The sequence below is a fragment of the Protopterus annectens genome, chromosome 3.part1 (genome assembly GCF_019279795.1).
Source record: "Protopterus annectens isolate FY-2018-M chromosome 3.part1, PAN1.0, whole genome shotgun sequence".
NCBI classification, from domain to species: domain Eukaryota; kingdom Metazoa; phylum Chordata; order Ceratodontiformes; family Protopteridae; genus Protopterus; species Protopterus annectens.
The window spans coordinates 1018158309-1018178283 of record NC_056732.1 but is presented as its reverse complement, the minus strand read 5'-3'; the positions used below and the strand labels follow the sequence as shown (position 1 = coordinate 1018178283).

The following is a 19975-nucleotide window of genomic DNA, read 5'->3' as shown; positions in this document are numbered from 1 at the left end:
AGATGGGTAAACGGCAAACAAATTTCATCAGAGATCCAGCATTTACATAACCTGGGAGGAAAAATATGGTGGTATTGTTCCAATATCAAACTTCGTTTCACTTACCATTTTCTTCCATACTAGAACGCAGTCCATAGAATTAGTTATCCCAGGCAATGGAAGAGAGTCCTTTACATGCTAGGAAAAGAGGCACAGAAAAGAAGAACTTTATTACCTCATACTACAACATCCTTCAATAACCTACCACCTAGTTCTTAAGAAACTAAGGGAGTATTCCCAGGACAACTTTGGAATTCATTCGAAATAAGACACTAAACACCTTATGGAAATTCCTGCATAAATCCATCAGTTTTGCAGCTGCAGATCAGACATGCAAATACCAAACACACGTCAACACAGACCCAGCACTCTAAGATCACACAAATTACTGTTACAACCTGTTTCACCTATTTTTTTTCATATTAGAACACATCTAATCCACTTAAGTATTACAATTAGTGCAAAAGAGGCAGTCCTTGCTGCTAGGAAAGAGGAAATAACTTTAGTATCTCACATTCTTTATGTCCCTCAATAATCTGCCATTTAATTCTTAAGAAACCAGGCAATTCTTTTTCAGTATGACTTTACACCAGTTCTCGTGCATTATATACTCTTAAAACTGGTGGAAATTCAGGCATAAATGTTAAGAGTTTCCAGCTGCAAATCAGATGGATAAACAGCACAGATCCAGCAACAGCCCAGTCTGAAAAATATGTTAAAGTATGCTCTACCATCAAAACTTATTCTCACACAACACATTCAATTCACTTAATTAGGTATCCCATGCAATACAAGTCCAAAACAGGCTGTCGTCTTCTTTTTTTTGCTTGGAAAGACAAAAAAAAAATAATGCCAGTATCTCAAGGCATACAATAATGGGTCATATTCCAAAAGACTTACTCACAAGCAAGTCTTTTGGAATCAGGATCCCTGGTGTAAGCCTGTTTAGAGATGTGCCTTGCACCAATGCAAATCACTTACGTTGAGAACAATTATTTTAGAATCGGGGCAGACTTGCACTAGAGTCACTTAAAGACTTTTGAAATCAGGCACAGTGTCGATTGAAAAGCCAAATGAAGTATTTTTCCAATACAACTTTATAACAGTTTTCTTGCAACATGCACTCTTAAGCCTGTTGGAGACTAGGTAGGAAGGAAAATGCATCATCACAGATGCAGCATTTACAAAATCTGACAGAAAAATAAAGTGTTGTCCAGTTTAATCCTTCCTCAAAAAAGGAGGTCTTGAATCAGACCTCTTGACATGTGACTAGACAGGCTCAGTAGCTCAACCTCTCCCCTTACCCATAACCCTCTTTTCACAAACTGGTTCAGAGTTTGCTTTCTAGTAAGTATACCCAGCCATAACCACAATATAAATGAAGTCATATCAACTATAGCAAAAGGAAAGGAGGAGGAGGAGGAAGGGCTGGAGCTCATGCAGCAAGACTGATGGGAAAAAATCCCCAGGGTATACTAAGAGCCCACATAAGAGGGAGATGGAGGGTGCATGAAATCAGACAACACAGATGCACAGTTATGGCGAGCACATGACTTATATCCAATGTCTTCTTCATCTGTTCCTTAACCGGAGGGACAGAGCCCCCAGCTACTGTAACCTTGGGAGGCCCTTATAGAAGGCATTCTGGACAGCTTTTGAGCCAAAAGCCGCTCTGTTCCTGGAAATTAAATCCAACTTGTAACGAGCAATACAAACGTGAGGATTAGCCTAAATTGCATTGTACAAATATCAAGTAAACAGGCTCTAGACCAAAAAGCTGAAGTAACCAAAACAGTCCTGGTGGAATGGGTTCTAGGAGGTTTTGGAAAAGGTAATCTTAATTTACTGTAGACAAAAGTTAGAGAGTCAACCATTTGGTCAATGTAACTTTGGATACTGGTTTGCCCAATCTCTTAGGAGAAAAGGAAACATCAGATTTTCCTAAAATCTTTGGTTCTATGGAGATAAAAGCAAAGTTGTCTATGTACATCCAAAAGTTGTAGAATACAGTTGTGTAAAACCTTACCATAACAGTAAATGTCTCTACACTGCTGCAGTGCACCCCCTTTTATTTTTTTAAACACAATAGGCGTCCTCTTGCCTAGGGTAGCCTGACATCTGGTAAGTATGCCAAAGCCTTTAGGTTGTAATGGGTACACTGTATGTCACATGTATGCACCCAATGTACAGTGTAGGGCATAAAGGTGACATCCAGACATAACCATCCTCAGAAATGAAAAAGCTCCAGTAGCACAGCAGCCTAAGGAAACTATCAGGTAACAAGCACATCCACAAGGAAAAAGGATCGGGGGGGGGGGGGGGGGGCAAATACTGCAACAGTGAAGGACATCATTTACTGTTACGGTAGGATTTGGCACAACTGTACTATGTCCTTCCATATCACTGTTGCAGTATTCTTTACAATAGGGATAGTACAATAGCTCAAAAACAAGATTGGAAAGAAGGGCCAGCATAGCCCTCCAAAAAGCCATGAAGAATAGCCCTGGCAAAACCAGCTCTGATCCTAGAAATCATATCCAACTTATAGTGTTTGGTAAAGTATGCAGAAAAGTTCAGGTAGCTGCTTCAAGGACAGAACTGGTACCCAAACCCTTGAAAAAAGGTGCCAGAAGCAGCTACAGTCCTAGTAGAATGAGCCTCAACAGAAGGAAGATTCTTCCCATGAAAGGGATAACAGAAAGAAATGTCTTTAGATAATCCAGCAAAAAGTATCTTGCTTGGAAACAGCCAAACCTAGCCATGAAAGGAAATAAAAAGCTGCTCAGACTTATGAATGGCTTTAGTTTTATCCAAATAATATCGGGGCTGTCTATGCAAATCCAAGGTGTGAAGAACCTTCTCAGCAGCAGATTGTGGAGAAGGGAAAAAAGTAAGCAAATGAATAGACTGAGTAAGACAGACACCCATTAATTACATTAAGAATAAAAGGAGGATTAGTGAAGGAGTCACACTGTCCTTATGAAAAACCAAAAACAGAGGAACAGCCTTAAGGGATTGCAGATCAGACACCCATCTGGCAGAAGTAAGGGCCAAAGAAGAACAGTCTTCCAAGAACAATGCTGTAAGGAAGCTGAAGCCACAGGCTCAAAAGGAGCCAGACTTTTTCTAGAACAAAATTTAAGGTCCCAGGAAGAAGGAACAGGCTTCCTGGGAGGCTTAAGTATTAGTCTCCCTATTGGTCATTCCTGATCAAGTGAAAAATCAGTTCCCTTCCCTAATCAGATCAGTAAAAAAAAAAACAGTTCCCTATACTAATCTGGTATGTCCAAGGGTAAGTTTCAGGGTTACTCTCCAGTCCAGCTGGTGAATCTGGGAATTTTGAGGCAATGTTACAATTGCCTTACGTACACAGACAACCCTCTCCTCCTTCCAACAAACTATAATACATGTGAGAGATGCAGTTACACAGCCAAACTGGAGGCAGAGCTCTCTCAACCCAAGACTGGCACAGTCAGTCAGGAGGAAAAGGTAGCCACTCGCACCACAAATCCAGTCTCACACAGACCTATTGCATCTGCACACCCAACACAAACGCACAAAAACATACTCGGAGGCTCTAAATAAAAATCTGCCTAAACAGAAAAGACCTCCTAAGCAGATATCCAGGCAACAGCCACCCCTCAACAATACCCACAGATCACATCTCTCACAAAATCAGTGTGCCTCACAGTCCTTAAGGCCAAACAACACACCAAATACACTGGTTATAGGGGACTCTAATTGTCCGGCACACTGACGTCCCGCGCACCAGACTGAACAAGGAGAAGGTCACTGTAAGCTGCCTGTCGGGTGCCAGGATCCGCCACATAACGCAAGCACTCGCGTCACTCCAAAGCAAGTACAAGTATGACTCGGTCATTTTCCAGGCTGGTGTGAAAGACCCGAGACGTACCTCCCTGGACTACATGGAGAGACAGAGGAGCTCTCTGATCATGTAGCCCAGGCTGGTATGACCCTGACCTTGAGCAGCATCTTGCCTTCACCAAGAATGATGCCACAGTATAAAGACAAAATGATCAGTTTCAACAATTGGCTAAAGTATTGGTGTCATTCAAAGGGGATCCAGTGTCTGTCAGCCTGGGATGACATGCTCGACAAGCCACGTTGCTTCGCTTGGGACGGCTTGCACCTGTCACCCTTAGGCTTTCGTATACTGGCGAAGGCTCTTGCCACCCCCAATAGTGCCTTTTTTAGGCAAGGCTCAAAAGACAAACCCACCTCCATAGTCAACCCAAGGATAAAAAAAACTAAAGGTAATGCTACTCAATGCCAGAAGTCTAAACCTCAAGATGCACGCACTAGAGGCTCTCCTCAGTATGGAGAAAATCGATGTCTGTGCAGTAACAGAAACCTGGTTCAAGGCTCCTGAGAGCATCCCAGCACTACCAGGTTATAACTTATACCATGCGTTTTGGCCCTAAAACTCGGACCGAAGCACAAAAGGAGGGAGAGTATCTATATTCAAAGATACCTACACCTCCAGGTTAGTGGCACTGCACGAAGCATCGGAAACTATCCATGTGCAACTAACAGCGGGCAAAGCTGCCTTTCAGCTTGTAGCCTGCTACAGAACAACCTCCCTATTACAGGGACCCAACTTGGCATTCCTGAGAACACTGGAGAATGAAGGTCTCTCCAAACACTATGTTATTGGGTGACTTCCACTACCCAAACATTGACTGGGAAAACTACTCAAGCCCAAACACCCTTGCCCAATGGTTCCTTGAATTTATATACTCTAACGCAATGGAACAACTGGTCACCACTCCCACAAGAGGGAACATATTGGACCTGGTCATCACCAACATGGGGACTTTATGTTCCACACCAGAGGTAAACCCCTCATTGGTAAGATCAGACTATAAATAAATTTCCCTGGACATCCATATCTCGTCCTCACCCCCAGCCAAGGAAATCACGGTAAAGAATCTCTCAAAAGCCAACTTTGCACTTCTCAAGACTGAGGTGGAATCCTTCAAAGCCCCCGGGCCAGAGGATAATACAGCCAAATCCGCAGAATCCTTTACAAATGCATTCTATGAGCACCTGCAGTAATGCATGGATCGTGCTATCCCAAATAAAACCAAGACTCACTACTCCAAAAACAGGAGACCTGTCTGGTGGACCCCGGCCATAAATAAACTATACAAAAGAAGGAGGAAGCTACTACATGACAAAGCAAAATCCCAAAAAGGGAAAGCATCTCTGATCAGTATTAGCAAGAAACTTCGATCCCTCATAAAATCATCAAAGGCCAGTTTCGAAACACTAAAGATAATCACAAGGCCTTCTTTACTTATGTCACGAATATGGGTGGAACCTCCCAGATATGCTCTGAATTGTTGCATAACGGTACAAAATATACCGAACCTACAGACATAGCCAACATCCTGGCAGACAGATTCAGCACAAACCCCCCCCCCACAAAGGAGCAAATGCCCATCTCAACTAAATGTAACCCCCCTGACATCACAGATGCACAGGTGAAAGCTGCCCTCTCCAAAGCAAAACACAGCATCTATGGGACCGGACGGTGTCCCAGGTTGTGTCTTACACGAGCTCCAAGAAGAACTTAACCCTCACATTAAGTCACTGTTCAAACTTAGCCTTACTACAGGATATGTACCCAAAGAATGGCGTACAGCTACAGTGGTCCCACTCCACAAAGGTAGTGCCACAACGGACCCCGAGAACTATCGCCCTATAGGCCTGACTAGTCTGGTCTATAAAGCTATGGAGCGTATTATCATGGAACTCATAAACAAAGACAGTGGGAGCCTCCAGACACTGGACCCTACCCAATTCGGCTTTGTTAAGGGCAGAGCTTGCCTCTTAAACCTAGTTGATTTCTTTGAAACCGTTACCAAAGCCATAGATGAGGGCAAGGTAGTCCACACAGCCTACCTGGACCTCGCAAAAGCCTTCGACAATACCCACTCGGGCATCATAAATAAGCTTACCAGCTTAGATATCAACCCCTATATCACAAGATGGGTTGCAAACTGGCTCAGGGATAGAACCCACATGGTCAGAATTGCAGGTGCCATGTCCGAATCCAAACCAGTTACAAGTGGCGTCCCACAGGGCTCAGTTCTGGGACCTCTCTTGTTCGGTATACACTTCTCTGAGGTTCAGGCTAACACGGGGGGATTATGGCTGACAAAGTTCGCAGATGACTGCAAACTGGGGGCCATAATCGAATCTCCAGCCGACACAAGCATCCTCCAAAAGGGTCTCACAGAGACGGATGCTTGGTGCCAGAGCCACGGCCTCAAGCTAAAATGCTAAAAAGTGCATAATCATCCCCTTTGGGAAAAACAAGGTGCCCACAAATTACCACATAGGTGGTAATCCATTAAGTACGGAAGAAGTAATTAGAGATTTGGGGACCAACGTAGACAGTAATCTCTCCTTTGAAAATCACGTTGCCAAAGTGGTTAGAAAGACCTTCTATATAGCCCACCTTATCACAAAAGGGTTCGCATCTAGATCAAGAGAGGTCATTGTGCCCCTCTACTAGTCACTCATCTGGCCCATAATTGAATACAATGCCCCTTTTGGGATGTACCTTACCGGACACCTGCAGCAACTGGAGAGACCCCAAAAGTACCTCACCAAGAGGATCATGGGCTACAAACAGATGTCCTATGCAGCTCGACTAAAGAAACTCCAGCTCTACTCAGTTGCTTACCGCCTACTCAGAGGTGATCTCTGCCTGACGTACAAAGTCATGTCAAACCCAGAATTAATGGACATGCTCCACCTCAAAAAATCCAAGTCCCTTAGAGCTACACGCTCCAGGGACGTAAACCTCAGCACAAAAATAAATAGGACATGCTGGAGGGACAGATTCATTTCCCAGAGGCTCCCGTCACTCTGGAATAGAATCCCAATTCACGTTAGACATAGCCCCTCACTGACCCTCTTCAAACGAAATCTAGACACGTGGATGGGAAATCGCAAATTCACCCCTGGGATCTCTTCTGTGTCCCTGCTAGACAGAGGCACAGTAAACTAATCTTAAAAGGGTACCTTCTGTGACCTACTTTACAGAGGCACAGTAGGATAATCTAATAGGGAGGCGGAAGCCAAATACACTCTGGCTAGGCTTATAAATGCCCTAGGGCAGATAGCCTATATCTACCTATGAACCTAAGGACGCCTTTAAGAAACTGTCTCAAAACAAAAAACCAAAGGGGGAGTCAAAGGCAGACAATCAGAAATACCGGACAGGTGAGCCAAAACAGAATATACCAAACCCAGTATTGAGCAAATCACACAAATAAGAGAACCAGAGGAACATTCAAAGTAAGTGGATCCAGTTTAAGAGAAACGGACAGAAAATCACTTCCATTTGGACAAAGGTTTTTCTAGTAGCAAGTTTCCTGGCATCCCGCAGAACCCAAAGCATGTCCTCAGAAAAGACGCCTGAAGAGGGATCAAAACCTTATAGGTTCATAGGTAGGTACTAGGCTATCGGCCCTAGGGCCCATACAAGCCTAGCCAAAAAATGTACCCTTGCTTTCACCACCCAAGAAAATTATTTTCCTGTGCCCCTGTCGAGCAGAGTCACAGAAGTGATCCCCGGGGTGAATTTCCCATCCAATCATCAAGATTTTTCTTGACGAGTGCTAATGAGGAGCTCTGTTTGACATAGATAGGTAGTCTGTTCCAGAGTATGGGAAGTCTCTGGGACAGGAATCTATCCCTCCAGCATGTTCCGTTTATTGTGGTGACAAGGTTTAGATCCCTACAGCATGTAGCTCGGAGGGATTGGGATTTCTTTAAGTGGAGCATGTCCAACAGCTCTGGGTTTGACATAGCTTTGTATGCTCGGCAAAGATCTCCCCTGAGCAGGCGATATGCGATGGAGTAAAGTTGTAGTTTCTGCATAGGGCATCTGTTTGAGGCCAGTAATCCTCTTTGTGAGGTATTTCTGTGGTCTTTCCAGTTGTTGTACATGTCTTGTGAGGTACATACCAAAAGGGGCGTTGTACTCTATAATGGGTCTAATAAGTGATGAGTAGAGGGGAACAATGACCTCTTTTTTTCTGGATGAGAATCCTTTTGTGATGAGATGAGCCATGTAGAAGGATTTCCTGACCACTGTGGTGATGTGATTATCAAAGGAGAAACTACTGTCCACCTGTGTCCCAAGGTCTCATCACCCACAACTTCAACTGAAGAGTGGACAGGTGGGGATGAATGAGAGATCCCTCGTCTTGTGCGGGTAGGTCCACCTTGTGAGGTAAAATGACGACTGCCCTTCGCTTAATAGAAAAGAAAAGGGAACCAATGCCGTCTGGGCCAAAAGGAAGTCACCAGAAGATTTGGGGATCATTCTGTTTTATTTTGAGCAGGACCTTCTGAATGAGAGAAAGGGGAAGGAAGGCATAAAGAAACATCCTCTTCCCAGAAAGAGAGAGGGCATCCACCAGACTCTGGTGCAAAACATCCCCGTGAAGCATCCACTCGTGGGATTGTGTTATGGACCTACTAAAATAATCTGCCATTATGTTCTGATCTGAGGGAATAGAAACTGCCTGAAGAGTCACCCAATACTGGACAGCTAGATCCCAAACCTGAACAACTAGTCTGCACAAGAGATAAGACCTTGTTCCCCTTGCTTGTTGATATACCACATTACTGTAGTATTGTCTGAGAATTCTGAGAGGCCCTGGAAGGGAGACAGAATGACAAGCCTGAAGAGCCAGAAGAGCTCTCATCTGACACTGATGTGGTCTTTCTTTTGACAAAGAGACCAAAGGCCTTGCACTTTCGGGATTGTGTTATGGACCTACTCAGAGAATCTGCCATTATGTTCTGATCTGAGGGAATAGAAACTGCCTGAAAAGTCACCCGATACTGGGATACTGAACAGCTTGATCCCAAACCTGAACACAGTCTGCACAAGAGAAGACCTTGTTTGTTGATGTATCACATTACTGTGGTATTGTCTGTGAGAATTCTGAGGTGCCCTGGAAGGAAGACAAAATGAAAAGCCTGAAGAGCCAGAAGAGCTCTCGTCTGACATGGATGTGGCCCTTTCTTTTGACAGAGATCAAAGGCACTTTCACAGGACCAAAGGAGTACCCCATCCCACCTTAGAGACATCTGTGAAGAGTTCCTGTGAGGGGACTGGAGTTTGAAGAGGCAGCCTTGGGTTGAGGGACAACTGATGAATCATGGAAGAGGGACTAGAAATCTAAAGGATGAGAATGTTGAAGCCAAACTGACTTTAGAAACCAGTGAAGCTTTCTCATAGGGAGTTTAGCCAGAGGAAGCAAAGGAATGGTGGATGCCAAGTAACCCAGAGCCCTTAGAAACTCTCTGGCTGTAAATGAAGCCAAAGGAAGAAGGGACTGAAAAAAAGTTTATCAGTTAAAGCCTTGGGAGGAGGAGGAGGAAGGGATGTCTGCATTGAAACTGTCTGGAGCCTGCAGTCTAGGAAAATATGACCCTGGGAATGATTCAGGAATGATTTTTGGAAATTTACAGTAACCCTCAGGCTTTGCAACAGGCAGACAAAAAACTGAAGATGGTGATGTAAAATCTCTGCAGAAGAGGCCTGAAAGAGCAAGTCATCCAGGTAAGGAAGGGTCTAGTAATTCCCTCAATCTGCAGCAAGCAATCATAGGAGCGAGGCATTTGGTGAAGACCACTGGGGCAGCAGAGAGGTCAAAGAGCAAAGCAGAAAACTGAAAATGTCAGGAAGCAAGATAGAAACTTCCTGAAGAGACGCTGAATAGGAATATGTAGATAAGCAGCACTGTGATCCAGGGAAACAAGAAAAGCCTGAGGAAACTAGGTTTGAAGGGACAGCATCCGAAAGAAAGGAACCTTCAAATGGATGTTCGACAGAGAAGTCCATAATGGGTCTCCAGATGCCTTCTTTCCCAGGGAACAAGAATATTCTGGAGTAAAACCCTTTCCCCTTTGAGGGGTTGGAACTTCATGAACTGTTCCCCGAGCCAACAGACCCTGAAATACCTCTAGAAAACAGGGCAGTTGCTCCTCCTGAGGTGACTGAGGAATGCCCAAAAAAGCGGAGGGGGGATTTCCAGACCATGTAATAACCCTCACAAATTACGGAAAGAACCCAGGAGTCTTGAGTGATCTTTAACCAAATAAGAAGGGACAGTGGAAGATAAAGACAGAGAAATATGACTGAGAATAGCAGGGCAGAGATGGTCAGAAAGCACCTGGTTTGTGGTCTGTCAAGAAAAGGAGGACTCCGAGCTGAAGGGGTTTGGGCAGCCTTAGCAAGAAAAGCCCTTCTACCACCCTTGTTACCTCTGGGAGGCGGTCAAGACCGTTTACAAAGGCAGGCTTGATAGGGTAATTCCTATGAAATTTAGGAACAGGTGAAACAAAAATGCTTCAGATCCTGAAAGTTTTACCCTTTTTCTCGAGGAACTTAGAACTCATCAGCACCAAACAAACTCAGCCTTGATATCATCAAGGAAAGGTTGAAGCTGAAATCAAATACCCAATACCTACCCCACAGAGAACCAATGGCAGCAGCCCTACACGAGGCATCAGCTGCATTTAATGGAATGGCAAGCAACCTGAGTAGACGTCTCTAAGAACGAGAAGTCTTCCCCTCAGAGGCAGGAAGGTCTGAAATGACCCAACAGGCCTGAGAGAGAAGCCAAAATACATCTGGCCAAATGGGTCTGGTAGTTCAAAGCTCTAAATGAGAGGGTAGCAGTAGTACATACTATCTTTCCCAATTTCTCCATAGTTCTGCTGTCTATCAGAAATAAACTTTGTAAAAGGCAACCAGTTTTGATGGCTTGTCAGATGCAACCAAAACCCCAGAAGCGTTAGCAGAGGAGCACTTACAAATAAACTTACAGTCTTCAGGTACCTTATAAAAAGTACAGTTTTGTACCTACCATAAATGTAGATGTTCGAAGATCCACACTGCTGCAGTCCTTACACTTGGGTAGTCCGCTGTCCTCGGTCGGCCCGAATATCAAAGTATTAGGCTGACGTCGGTCAAGGCGCTTAAGACTGACATCAGGACGTCAGGGTACAAATGCGCATGACCGACGTCATATCCTCAGTCTTTTCTTGCCCCAGATGTCAGAAGACCCTAAAAAGAAAGGTCAAAACCAAAAGACAGCAAAAAACAACCAACCACCCTTGCACTAATCATATGTACAATATATACAATATCCACAATATTCACAACCCAAACCACACAACCGCCTCTAACTACAGAGGGGAAGGAGGGATTGGACTGCAGCTATGTGGATCTTCGAACATCGACATTTATGGTAGGTACAAAACTGTACTATGTTCTTCATCTCACATTGCTGCAGTCCTTACACTTGGGTAGAATCCCAAAGCAGAGGTAAGGGAGGATGGCAAAACTATAAAGCAGTAGGAGCTGCCAAAATGCCCTGTAAAATTGCAGTGGCAAAACCAGCCCTAGATTTAGAGTAAAGTGGAAGGTGGTAATGCTTAGAGAAAGTATGCACTGAACTCCAAGTAGCTGCCTCCAAAATATCTTTAGTTGCCACCCCTTAAAAAGCTGTAGAAGTGGCAGTAGCCCTAGTGGAATGAGGCCTAATCCCAGCTGGAATCTCCTTACCATGATGGGAATAACAGAAAGCAATACAAAACCCAATCCACTTAGAAATAGTTTGTTTTGACACAGGCTTGCCCTGAGAACCCAAAGCAAATGAAACAAATAACTGCTGAGACTGCCTGAACCCTTTAGTTCTGCTCAAATAATATCGCAACTGCCTGTGTATATCCAAAGTGTGCAAAATCTTTTCCCTTTATTTTGGGGTTTGCATAAAAAGTAGGCAAATGAATAGTTTGGTTTAAAGCCACACTAGAAACCACTTTAGGCATAAAGGAAGGATTAGTACGAAAGATACCCTATCCTTATGGAAAATTAAGAAAGGCTCAACCGCCATAAGGGCCTGTAATTCAGAAACGCTTCTCGCAGAGGTAATGGCCAACAAAAAAGCAGTCTTCCATGATAAATATTTCAACTCGGCAGTAGCTGCAGGCTCAAAAGGTTGTAGAGTGAGTTTCTCCAACACAAAATTGAGATCCCAAGCAGGAGTAGGAGCTCACGTGGGGTCTTATATTCTTTGCCCCTCTAAGGAATTGCTTAAACAAAGGATGAGAAAACAATGGTGGGTCACAGTCATAGTGAGCAGAAATTGCTGCAGCATGAACCTTAATAGAAGAGAAGGACAAACCTTTGTCCAGTAACTCAGTAAGATATTGAAGAGCCACACTTAAATTAGGCTTAGAAACCTCAAATTCCTTTGCTGTACTCCAAAATAAAAATCTCTTCCATTTATCTGCGTACACTTTCCTTGTACTAGGCCTTCTGGCCTCCAAAATAACATTCAAAACTTGCTGTGGAAGCTGAGACCCTCCAGGGTTTAAAACAGAATATGCCAGGCTGTTAGGTGAAGAGAGTGAAGTTTGACATTGAGTAAATGACTGTTCTCCTGAGACAGCAGGTGTGGAATCAAGGCAAAGGCCATGGAGGCTCCTGCATCAGACTTCTCAGTAATGGGTACCAGTGCTGTCGAGGCCAATCTGGACCTATTAAAATCATCTTTGGCTTGTCCTGTCTGACCTTCAGGAGTACCTTTGGGAGGAGAGGCAGAGGTGGAAAGGCATACACATGAAGATTGCTCCAATTGAATGAAAGAGCATCCACTTTCCAAGCTGTGGGATGAAACCTTTTGTGCAAAACTTTGGCAGCTGGTAGTTTAGTGGAGAAGCGAACAGATCTATGTCTGGAGTTCCCCATAACACTGTCAATTTCTGAAATACCATGAGGATCCAATTTCCACTCGTGGGGATCCATAATTTGTCTGCTCAACACATCTGCTAAGGAGTTCTGTGCTCCCGGCAGAAACCTTGCCTGAAGATTTAGCTGTAAACTGAGAGCAGTCTCCCACAAAATCATTGCTTGTCTGCATAGAGGATAAGAATGTGTACCCCCTTGCTTGTTGATGTACCACATGACAGTTGTGTTGTCTGTTAGAACCAACACCTGCCCTGGAAGAAGTAAATCCTTGAAAGCTATTAATGCAAATTGGACTGCTAACATCTCCTTCAAGTTGATATGTAGATGTTGAAGTCTGGCAGGCCACGTGTCTTGTACCCACTTTCCATTTAGAAGAGCTCCCCAAGCTTTGTCTGAGGCATCTGTCGTTAGAATCTGACTCGCCTCTGGCCGGGTCACAGAGAGTCCCTTGTTTAGGTGACATTCCTGAGCCCATCACAAAAATTCCTTTTGAATGCAAGGTATTATCTGAATGACAGTGTCCATATCTTGGCAGTGCTGTGTCCATACATTTTTGAGATACCATTGTAGCTTCCTCATATGCAGTTTGGCATTGGGAAGCACCAGAATACAAGATGCCATGAACCCCAAGGCTTGAAGGACTGTCCTTGCAGTCAGCCTGGACTGATGAGACAATTGATGGAAGTAAAGAAAGATTCTTTTGTTTGTCCGGGGTCAAAAAGGCCATCTGGGATGCTGTATTCAGTCTCACACCCAGAAAGCACATGTCCTGAGAGGGTACTAGACTGGACTTTATTTCGTTCACAGAATACCCCAGGCATCTTAGCACTGCTATCACATATTGTAAATGATGAAGAAGTTCGTCCTTTCCTTGGGCCAGAATCAAGCAATCGTCCAAATAAGGATAAATCTGTATTCCTCTTAGCCTGAAGAAAGCTATCACTGGAGCCAGAACCTTCGTGAACACTCTGGGCAGTAGATAAGCCAAAGGGCAATGCAGAGAACTGATAATGAGAAGTCCCAGCCAGCAGATACTTCCTGCAACTTAGCCCGATAGGAACATGAAGGTAAGCCTCCTTGAGATCCAGAGTCACCATCCAGTGATCTTTGCCCAGCAGAGGTAAAAGCTGTTGTAACGTCAGCATTTTGAACTTGGGAATGTCCAGATAAGTGTTGAGGATAGATAAATCCAAAATTGGTCTCCACGTGTTCCCCTTCTTTGGTACTAGGAACAGGCGAGAACAAAATCCTAGGCCCACTTCTGGCAGAGGGACCGGTTGTATGGCCCCTATTTGAAGTAGCAGAGAAATTTGTTTGTGAGCCTCTAGTCTTTGCTGAGGAGGAACGTCCGGCATGCCTTTGAAAGGAGGCAAGGTATGGAAATAAAACTTGTAACCTTGGTGTATGATATCCAATACCCATCTGTCTTGGGTAATCAAACTCCAATTTTCCTTGAAGAGTGCCAACCTTCCTCCCAAAGGTGCTGCCAGGCAAGAAGGATCTGGCAGCTGAAAAGGTAGGTCATTGGGCCTGTTTACGAAAGGACTGGCCCCTGCCCTCACCGAAGATTGTGCAGGTGAACTCCCTGTTCTAGGTCTGAAGGAGCTCTGAGCTCTGCCCCTACCACGTCTAGATCTACCCCTAGACTGTGAATCATAAGAATCCACCCCTTAGCAGGCCAATTCCTACTAAACTTGGAGGCTGAACTTGCAAAAAATCTTTAACAGCCTGCATAGACTTAGCCTTGTCTTCCATTTTCTTCAAGACTGACTCCACAGGTGAACCAAACAACACATCAGACTGTAAAGGAGCATCCAAAATCCTTGTCTTAACATGGTCAGATAAATTCTGATCCCTCAGCCAGGTGTGCCTGCGAAGAACTGACCCAGTGGCAGCCACCCTAGAGGCCTGTACAGCATCAAAACCACATTGTAAAGAATGCTTACCCACCTGTTCAGAGACATGTACCAAATCTTGTAATTCTTTACACTCAATGCCTTCCGCCAGAGCATCCACCTTAGACTTCAATTGAGAAAGAAGATAGTTTTGATATTTCAACATGTGAAACTGGCAATTCAAAGCCCTCATAGCTAAGGTGGAAGAAGTATAGACTTTCTTTCCCCATCTATCCAAAGCTCTGGCCTCTTTATCTGGAGGAACCGGATTTTTTACAACAGAGGCCTTGACACCCTTAGGTCCCTGACTAACAGTTTCTGGGTCCGCCCTAGGACTCTTATAAAGATATTTATGAGCCTCAGGCACCCTGTAATACCTATCCGGTTTAACAGGAGCAGGAGGCAAATAATCAGGATTAAGTGAAGCCTCTGCAAACACATCTTCCACAACATCCAGAACAGGTGGTATAGCCAAAGGCCTATGCTGGGGTAAAGCAAAAATTCCTAAGCCTTTTCCTGGAATCAGAGAAGTCCTGACCTTCCCACTTAAAATGTTCCCTCATGGAATGAAGAGTCTCTGAAAAGAAAAATCCTCTGGAGGAGAAGCAGAAGGAGTCGAATCATCTGCATCAGAATCAGAATAAGGAGAGTACTCCTGCAAGTCTTCAGCCAAGACTCTGAAACATCGAAGCCTGCTCAAAACTCCCCAACTCTGGTTCCACCCTAGGCCTCTTATCAGGAGGGGCAAAGAACCTCTAATCAAAGTAATTAAATCTTCTGCCATTTTAAGCATGTGCTTCTTGGGCACAGATCCTGTTGAACTAGGAGTGAAACCAACAGAAGCTAAACCTGGCCTGCCTCTGGGAGAAGCCTTGGAAACAGAAGGAGAGGGCCTAACCACCCTAGGAAGGGAGGGAGTACAGTAACCTGAGAAGCCCCTTCAGCCTGACCTGCCTCCTGAGAGGCCACATCCTGCAATATCAAAGTCTCCCCTGGGACTCCAGAGAAGCCTCCGGAACCACGGTTCCACTGGCGCCTCTAAAGAACCGGCGTCCGACTCTTCTTGCCTGGGTTTAGCTGCTTTGTCTTTGCGCTTCTTGAAGAGGCCGGAGCATCCGGCGGCATATTATAATTGCACCGCTTCAAGACCAACCTGGCACAATCTAACCTAAGCGCTAATAGTGCGCTTATTGAACCTAGCACGCGACACCCAACAACGTCGTGCTCAGGCCCCAAACAAGGAATACACAAAGTATGATAGTCCCTATGCGGTATCTGCTTCCCACAAGAAATACAGTTATTCACTTTTTCTGACATCCGGTAAACCACTGAGGCAAGAAAAACTAAAATATTCCCCAACGGGTACTTAGCCAACTTTGACTCGGTCTGAAACTCCGAATGAAAATTTCAGCGGCACTTGCAACGCTGCTTCTGCATCGGACCATGCGGCAAAAAAGACTGAGGATATGACGTCGGTCATGCGCATTTGTACCCTGACGTCCTGATGTCAGTCTTAAGCGCCTTGACCGACGTCAGCCTAATACTTTGATATTCAGGCCGACCGAGGACAGCGGACTACCCAAGTGTAAGGACTGCAGCAATGTGAGATGAAGAACATCTTCATTTTTTGGGGCGGAGCAAGGGACAAGGAATCAAGAGCATGAAAAGTAGTGGAAAAGACATTCAGCAAGTCAGCAAGAACAGGAGGGAGAGCAGAAAGCCTAGGAGACTCCATTTAGTTCTGAGCACCAGACACGAGCATAATCCCATTTAAAAAAATTCCATCATTCGGGAAACTGTCACCAAAAGAAATGTCCACAAAAGAAGCATCAGGACTTAGGTTATGGTTCTGAGGAAGAGGAGTCTAAGAGGAAAGGAATCTGGAAAGAATAAGTCAGGGATTCCTCATCAGAATCATCCCCAGGAGGGGTAGAAGACCAAGGAGGAGCTGCTACAGACCCCCCCCCCTCGGGGAGGCTTCAAAGCCATAAGGGCATTAACAGGACCTTAGTGATGTTTTGTCATTCACTCTGGGGATCTTTACGAGCAGGAGAAACATGCTTGTTTTTTTTTTACTTCAAGGGGACGTCAGCTTTATAGACTTAAGAGGCTTTGACCTCTGAAGACATTCAATTAGTGCAATCTGTACATCTACCTCTCAAAAATCTGAGGAGCACCCATAGACTCTTATGTAATTAATCAGCCATGGTTCCCCCTGTACATCTGAAGTGGATGTCTGCAAAGTCTCCATGGACATGTGTGAAGCCGGATCCACGTCCGCCTCCAAAGCAAGTTGCGGAAGAGGAATCGGACAGAAACCAGGCAGCCCTACGGGCTTTCACTATCCTCAAGAGAGACATCTGGTGGAAGCAGCATAGCAGAAGAATTAGAAAGAACTTTCTTGATCTTCGCAGACAGCTGACACTCAAGCCAGGAAGATCCTTCCATGGTGTCTTTAGCTACTCGCTTATGACTCTGGTTTTCTAAGTAAATAGAAAAAGGATGACCGCGGATTACACATCTTAGGGACAAAGGCCTGGCAAACTGTTCAAGACGTACAGCCGTGGGAAGCACCTAACAAACAGAGGAATCCATCTCCTGCACTGGCATTTACCCTTTTTGGATGGCACAAAGTCAACAAAGTCAATAAGAGAGAAACCCCAACAGGAAACGTACCTGAAAGCAGCTTGGTAATCAGCAGATGAACGAACATTCAAAACTGGTGGCAAAGACGTTCTGAGCATAGCATGTCCGGACGTCACTTTTATGCCCTACACTGTGCATGGGGAGCATGTGTGTGACATACAGGGTACCCATTACAACCTAAAGGCTATGGCATACTGGCTGGATGTCTGGCTGCCCTAGGCAGGGGTTCCCTATTTTAAAGGATAATGCAACAGTGACATGGAAGGACATTGGTAGAATATGAGGATGCAGAGAGGCAGATAAAGATTCTCCTCTATTTGAAAAGTTGGGAAAGAAAAATGGAAAGTTAAGGACTTGGTTTATATTTGATTCAGAAGCTAAATTAGGTCAAGAAGTTGGGTTTGTACACAAGGAAACGCAGTCTCTGTGAAAAATCAGACAAGGAGGCTTTGAGGATAGAGCCTGGAGTTCAGATAATCTTCTAGCTAATGTAAAAGCAACAAGAAAAATGGTCTTCAAAGACAGAAATTTTAGATATGCTTTGGCTGAAGGTTCAAATGGGGAGTGAGTCAAGGCCTAAGGCAGTACAATTTAAATCCCAAGGAGGAGATCTTTTAATTGAAATCTAAGCAAAAAAAAAAAAAAATTTTTTTAAAGTTCACCCTGGATGTCTGGCTGCCCTAGGCAGGGGTTCCCTATTTTAAAGGATAATGCAACAGTGACATGGAAGGACATTGGTAGAATATGAGGATGCAGAGAGGCACAGTTTAGAAGTAGCAAAGGTAGAAATGTTCACCCGGGTGGAAATTAAAAATGGTAGCCAAATGAATAACTGTTGAGAAACTAGCTCCTTCACTGAGGATTGAGGGTAAATATTCCAAGATCGCTGGGACAGGTGCTTAAAAATATTCCAAATTTTTGCTAAGGGCCCAAAAGACAAATCGGTCTTTCTAGTAAGTCTCATGGGAAGATGAATTGTGACTGACTGGAGAGGAGAGCCTGGACTATCTAGCAAATCAGTGGAACTGCAGAAACCATGCAGTCAAGTTGAAGCCTGTGATATCCGGATGACTCATGCCTGTTGGGTGAGACAGGACACCTGGAGTTGAATTTAGAATCCAAGGTGGATGTTGATGAGGCCAAAAGGAACGTGAACCAAATCTGATAAGGCCAAAAGGGTGCAATGAAGATAAGTGTGCTCTTCAACCAAACTCCTTTCTGAATAAACTTGGGAATTAGTGGCAAGGGTGGAATGGCTTAAAGCAGATCAGCGGGCCAATTATGAACCAGAACATCTCTCTGACCCCCCCGCCCCAAGGAGAATCACAGCAAAGAACATGCTGCACTTGAGAAGAGAGGCAAAAAGATCGCAGCATGGCTGGCCCCACTGATGGAAAATTCTCTCCACCACACTGGATGGACATCATGCTTAGTTTGTCTGCAATCTCATTGGATTTCCTCAGAATGTGCACTGCTATTAGTCAGCTACTGGAAGATTTCACCCACTGCCATACTCAAACGCTTCTCGACAAGAGAGGGCAAAATCTGGCTCCCCCTTGTCTGTTGATGCACCAGGCTACAAACATATCATTAGCCTGTACCCAAATTGTCCTGGGTGGGAGGATGTCTTGAAAGGCCTGCAATGCTAAAGAGAACCTCTCTCATCTCTAGGACACTGATATGAGTTTTGGACTCCTTGGGCAAACCCATACGTTGGACTGTCCTTCCCAAGTAGTGCCTCCCCAACCAAGCAGGGAGGTGTCCATGGTCACCATGGTCTCGGGTAGGGGAAGAACAAAGGAGGGCATTCGAGAAGCTGATTCGAATAATTCCACTATAGAAGATAGCTTTTGCAAGCTTGCGTGATCTTGACAGGTGTGGATAATGGATGCTGGAGAATGGACCACTGAGTCGACAGAGTCCATTAAAGGATTCTCATATGGAACCTGACCAAATGGACAAGAGTGACAGCTGCTGCCACGGAATCCAAAACATGTAGTATTAGTCGAGCTGGAAGATGTGAATGTTGGATCACTTTCTTGACTCGGGACTGCAGTGCGTTTATTGGAATAGAAGAAAGACAGGCTAACTGTATGCAAACGAGCAACTATGAACTCCATCTGTGTTGGGGTGAGTTCAGACTTGCAACAGACTTATTCCTAGAAAAGCACACAACTGAAGGAAGCAGTTTCTTGCCTGTAGAAGTCTATGCCTGGTTGGGGTAGTAAAGAACCAGTCTTCCAGATATAACACCCGGAATTCCAGCAGTCTCATCAGAGCTGCTGCCACTGCCATGAATTTGGTGAACACCCTGGGGGCTGTGGTGAGAGCAAGGGCAGCTCTCTGAAGTGGTAATGACTGGCTCTCAGCCAGAACAGCAGGTACCTCCTGGAGTGGCTGTGCATTATGCATCCTCCAGATTTATCAAGCACAGCCATTCATCCTTTTGCAGCAGAGGCAAAATGAACTGAACAGTGACCATCTGAAACTTTGCATACCGAACACACCAATTTAATCAGTCAAGTCCCATGTGATTTTTGGCAAGAAAAAGAATCTTGAAAAAGTTTCAGACCCTCTTTGGTCTGGG

At 44.7% G+C, this 19975-nt stretch overlaps 1 long non-coding RNA gene across 8 annotated transcripts in view; it reads right to left on the bottom strand.

Annotated features, from left to right (window-relative positions):
• LOC122798329 overlaps positions 1 to 19975 on the bottom strand; it is a 387619-nt gene that overhangs the window by 218131 nt on the left and 149513 nt on the right. For all 8 annotated transcript variants that reach the window (XR_006364248.1, XR_006364244.1, XR_006364245.1 and 5 more), the window contains one exon: positions 106 to 177. This is a non-coding gene — a long non-coding RNA (uncharacterized LOC122798329). The remainder of the gene's footprint in view (positions 1 to 105; positions 178 to 19975) is intronic.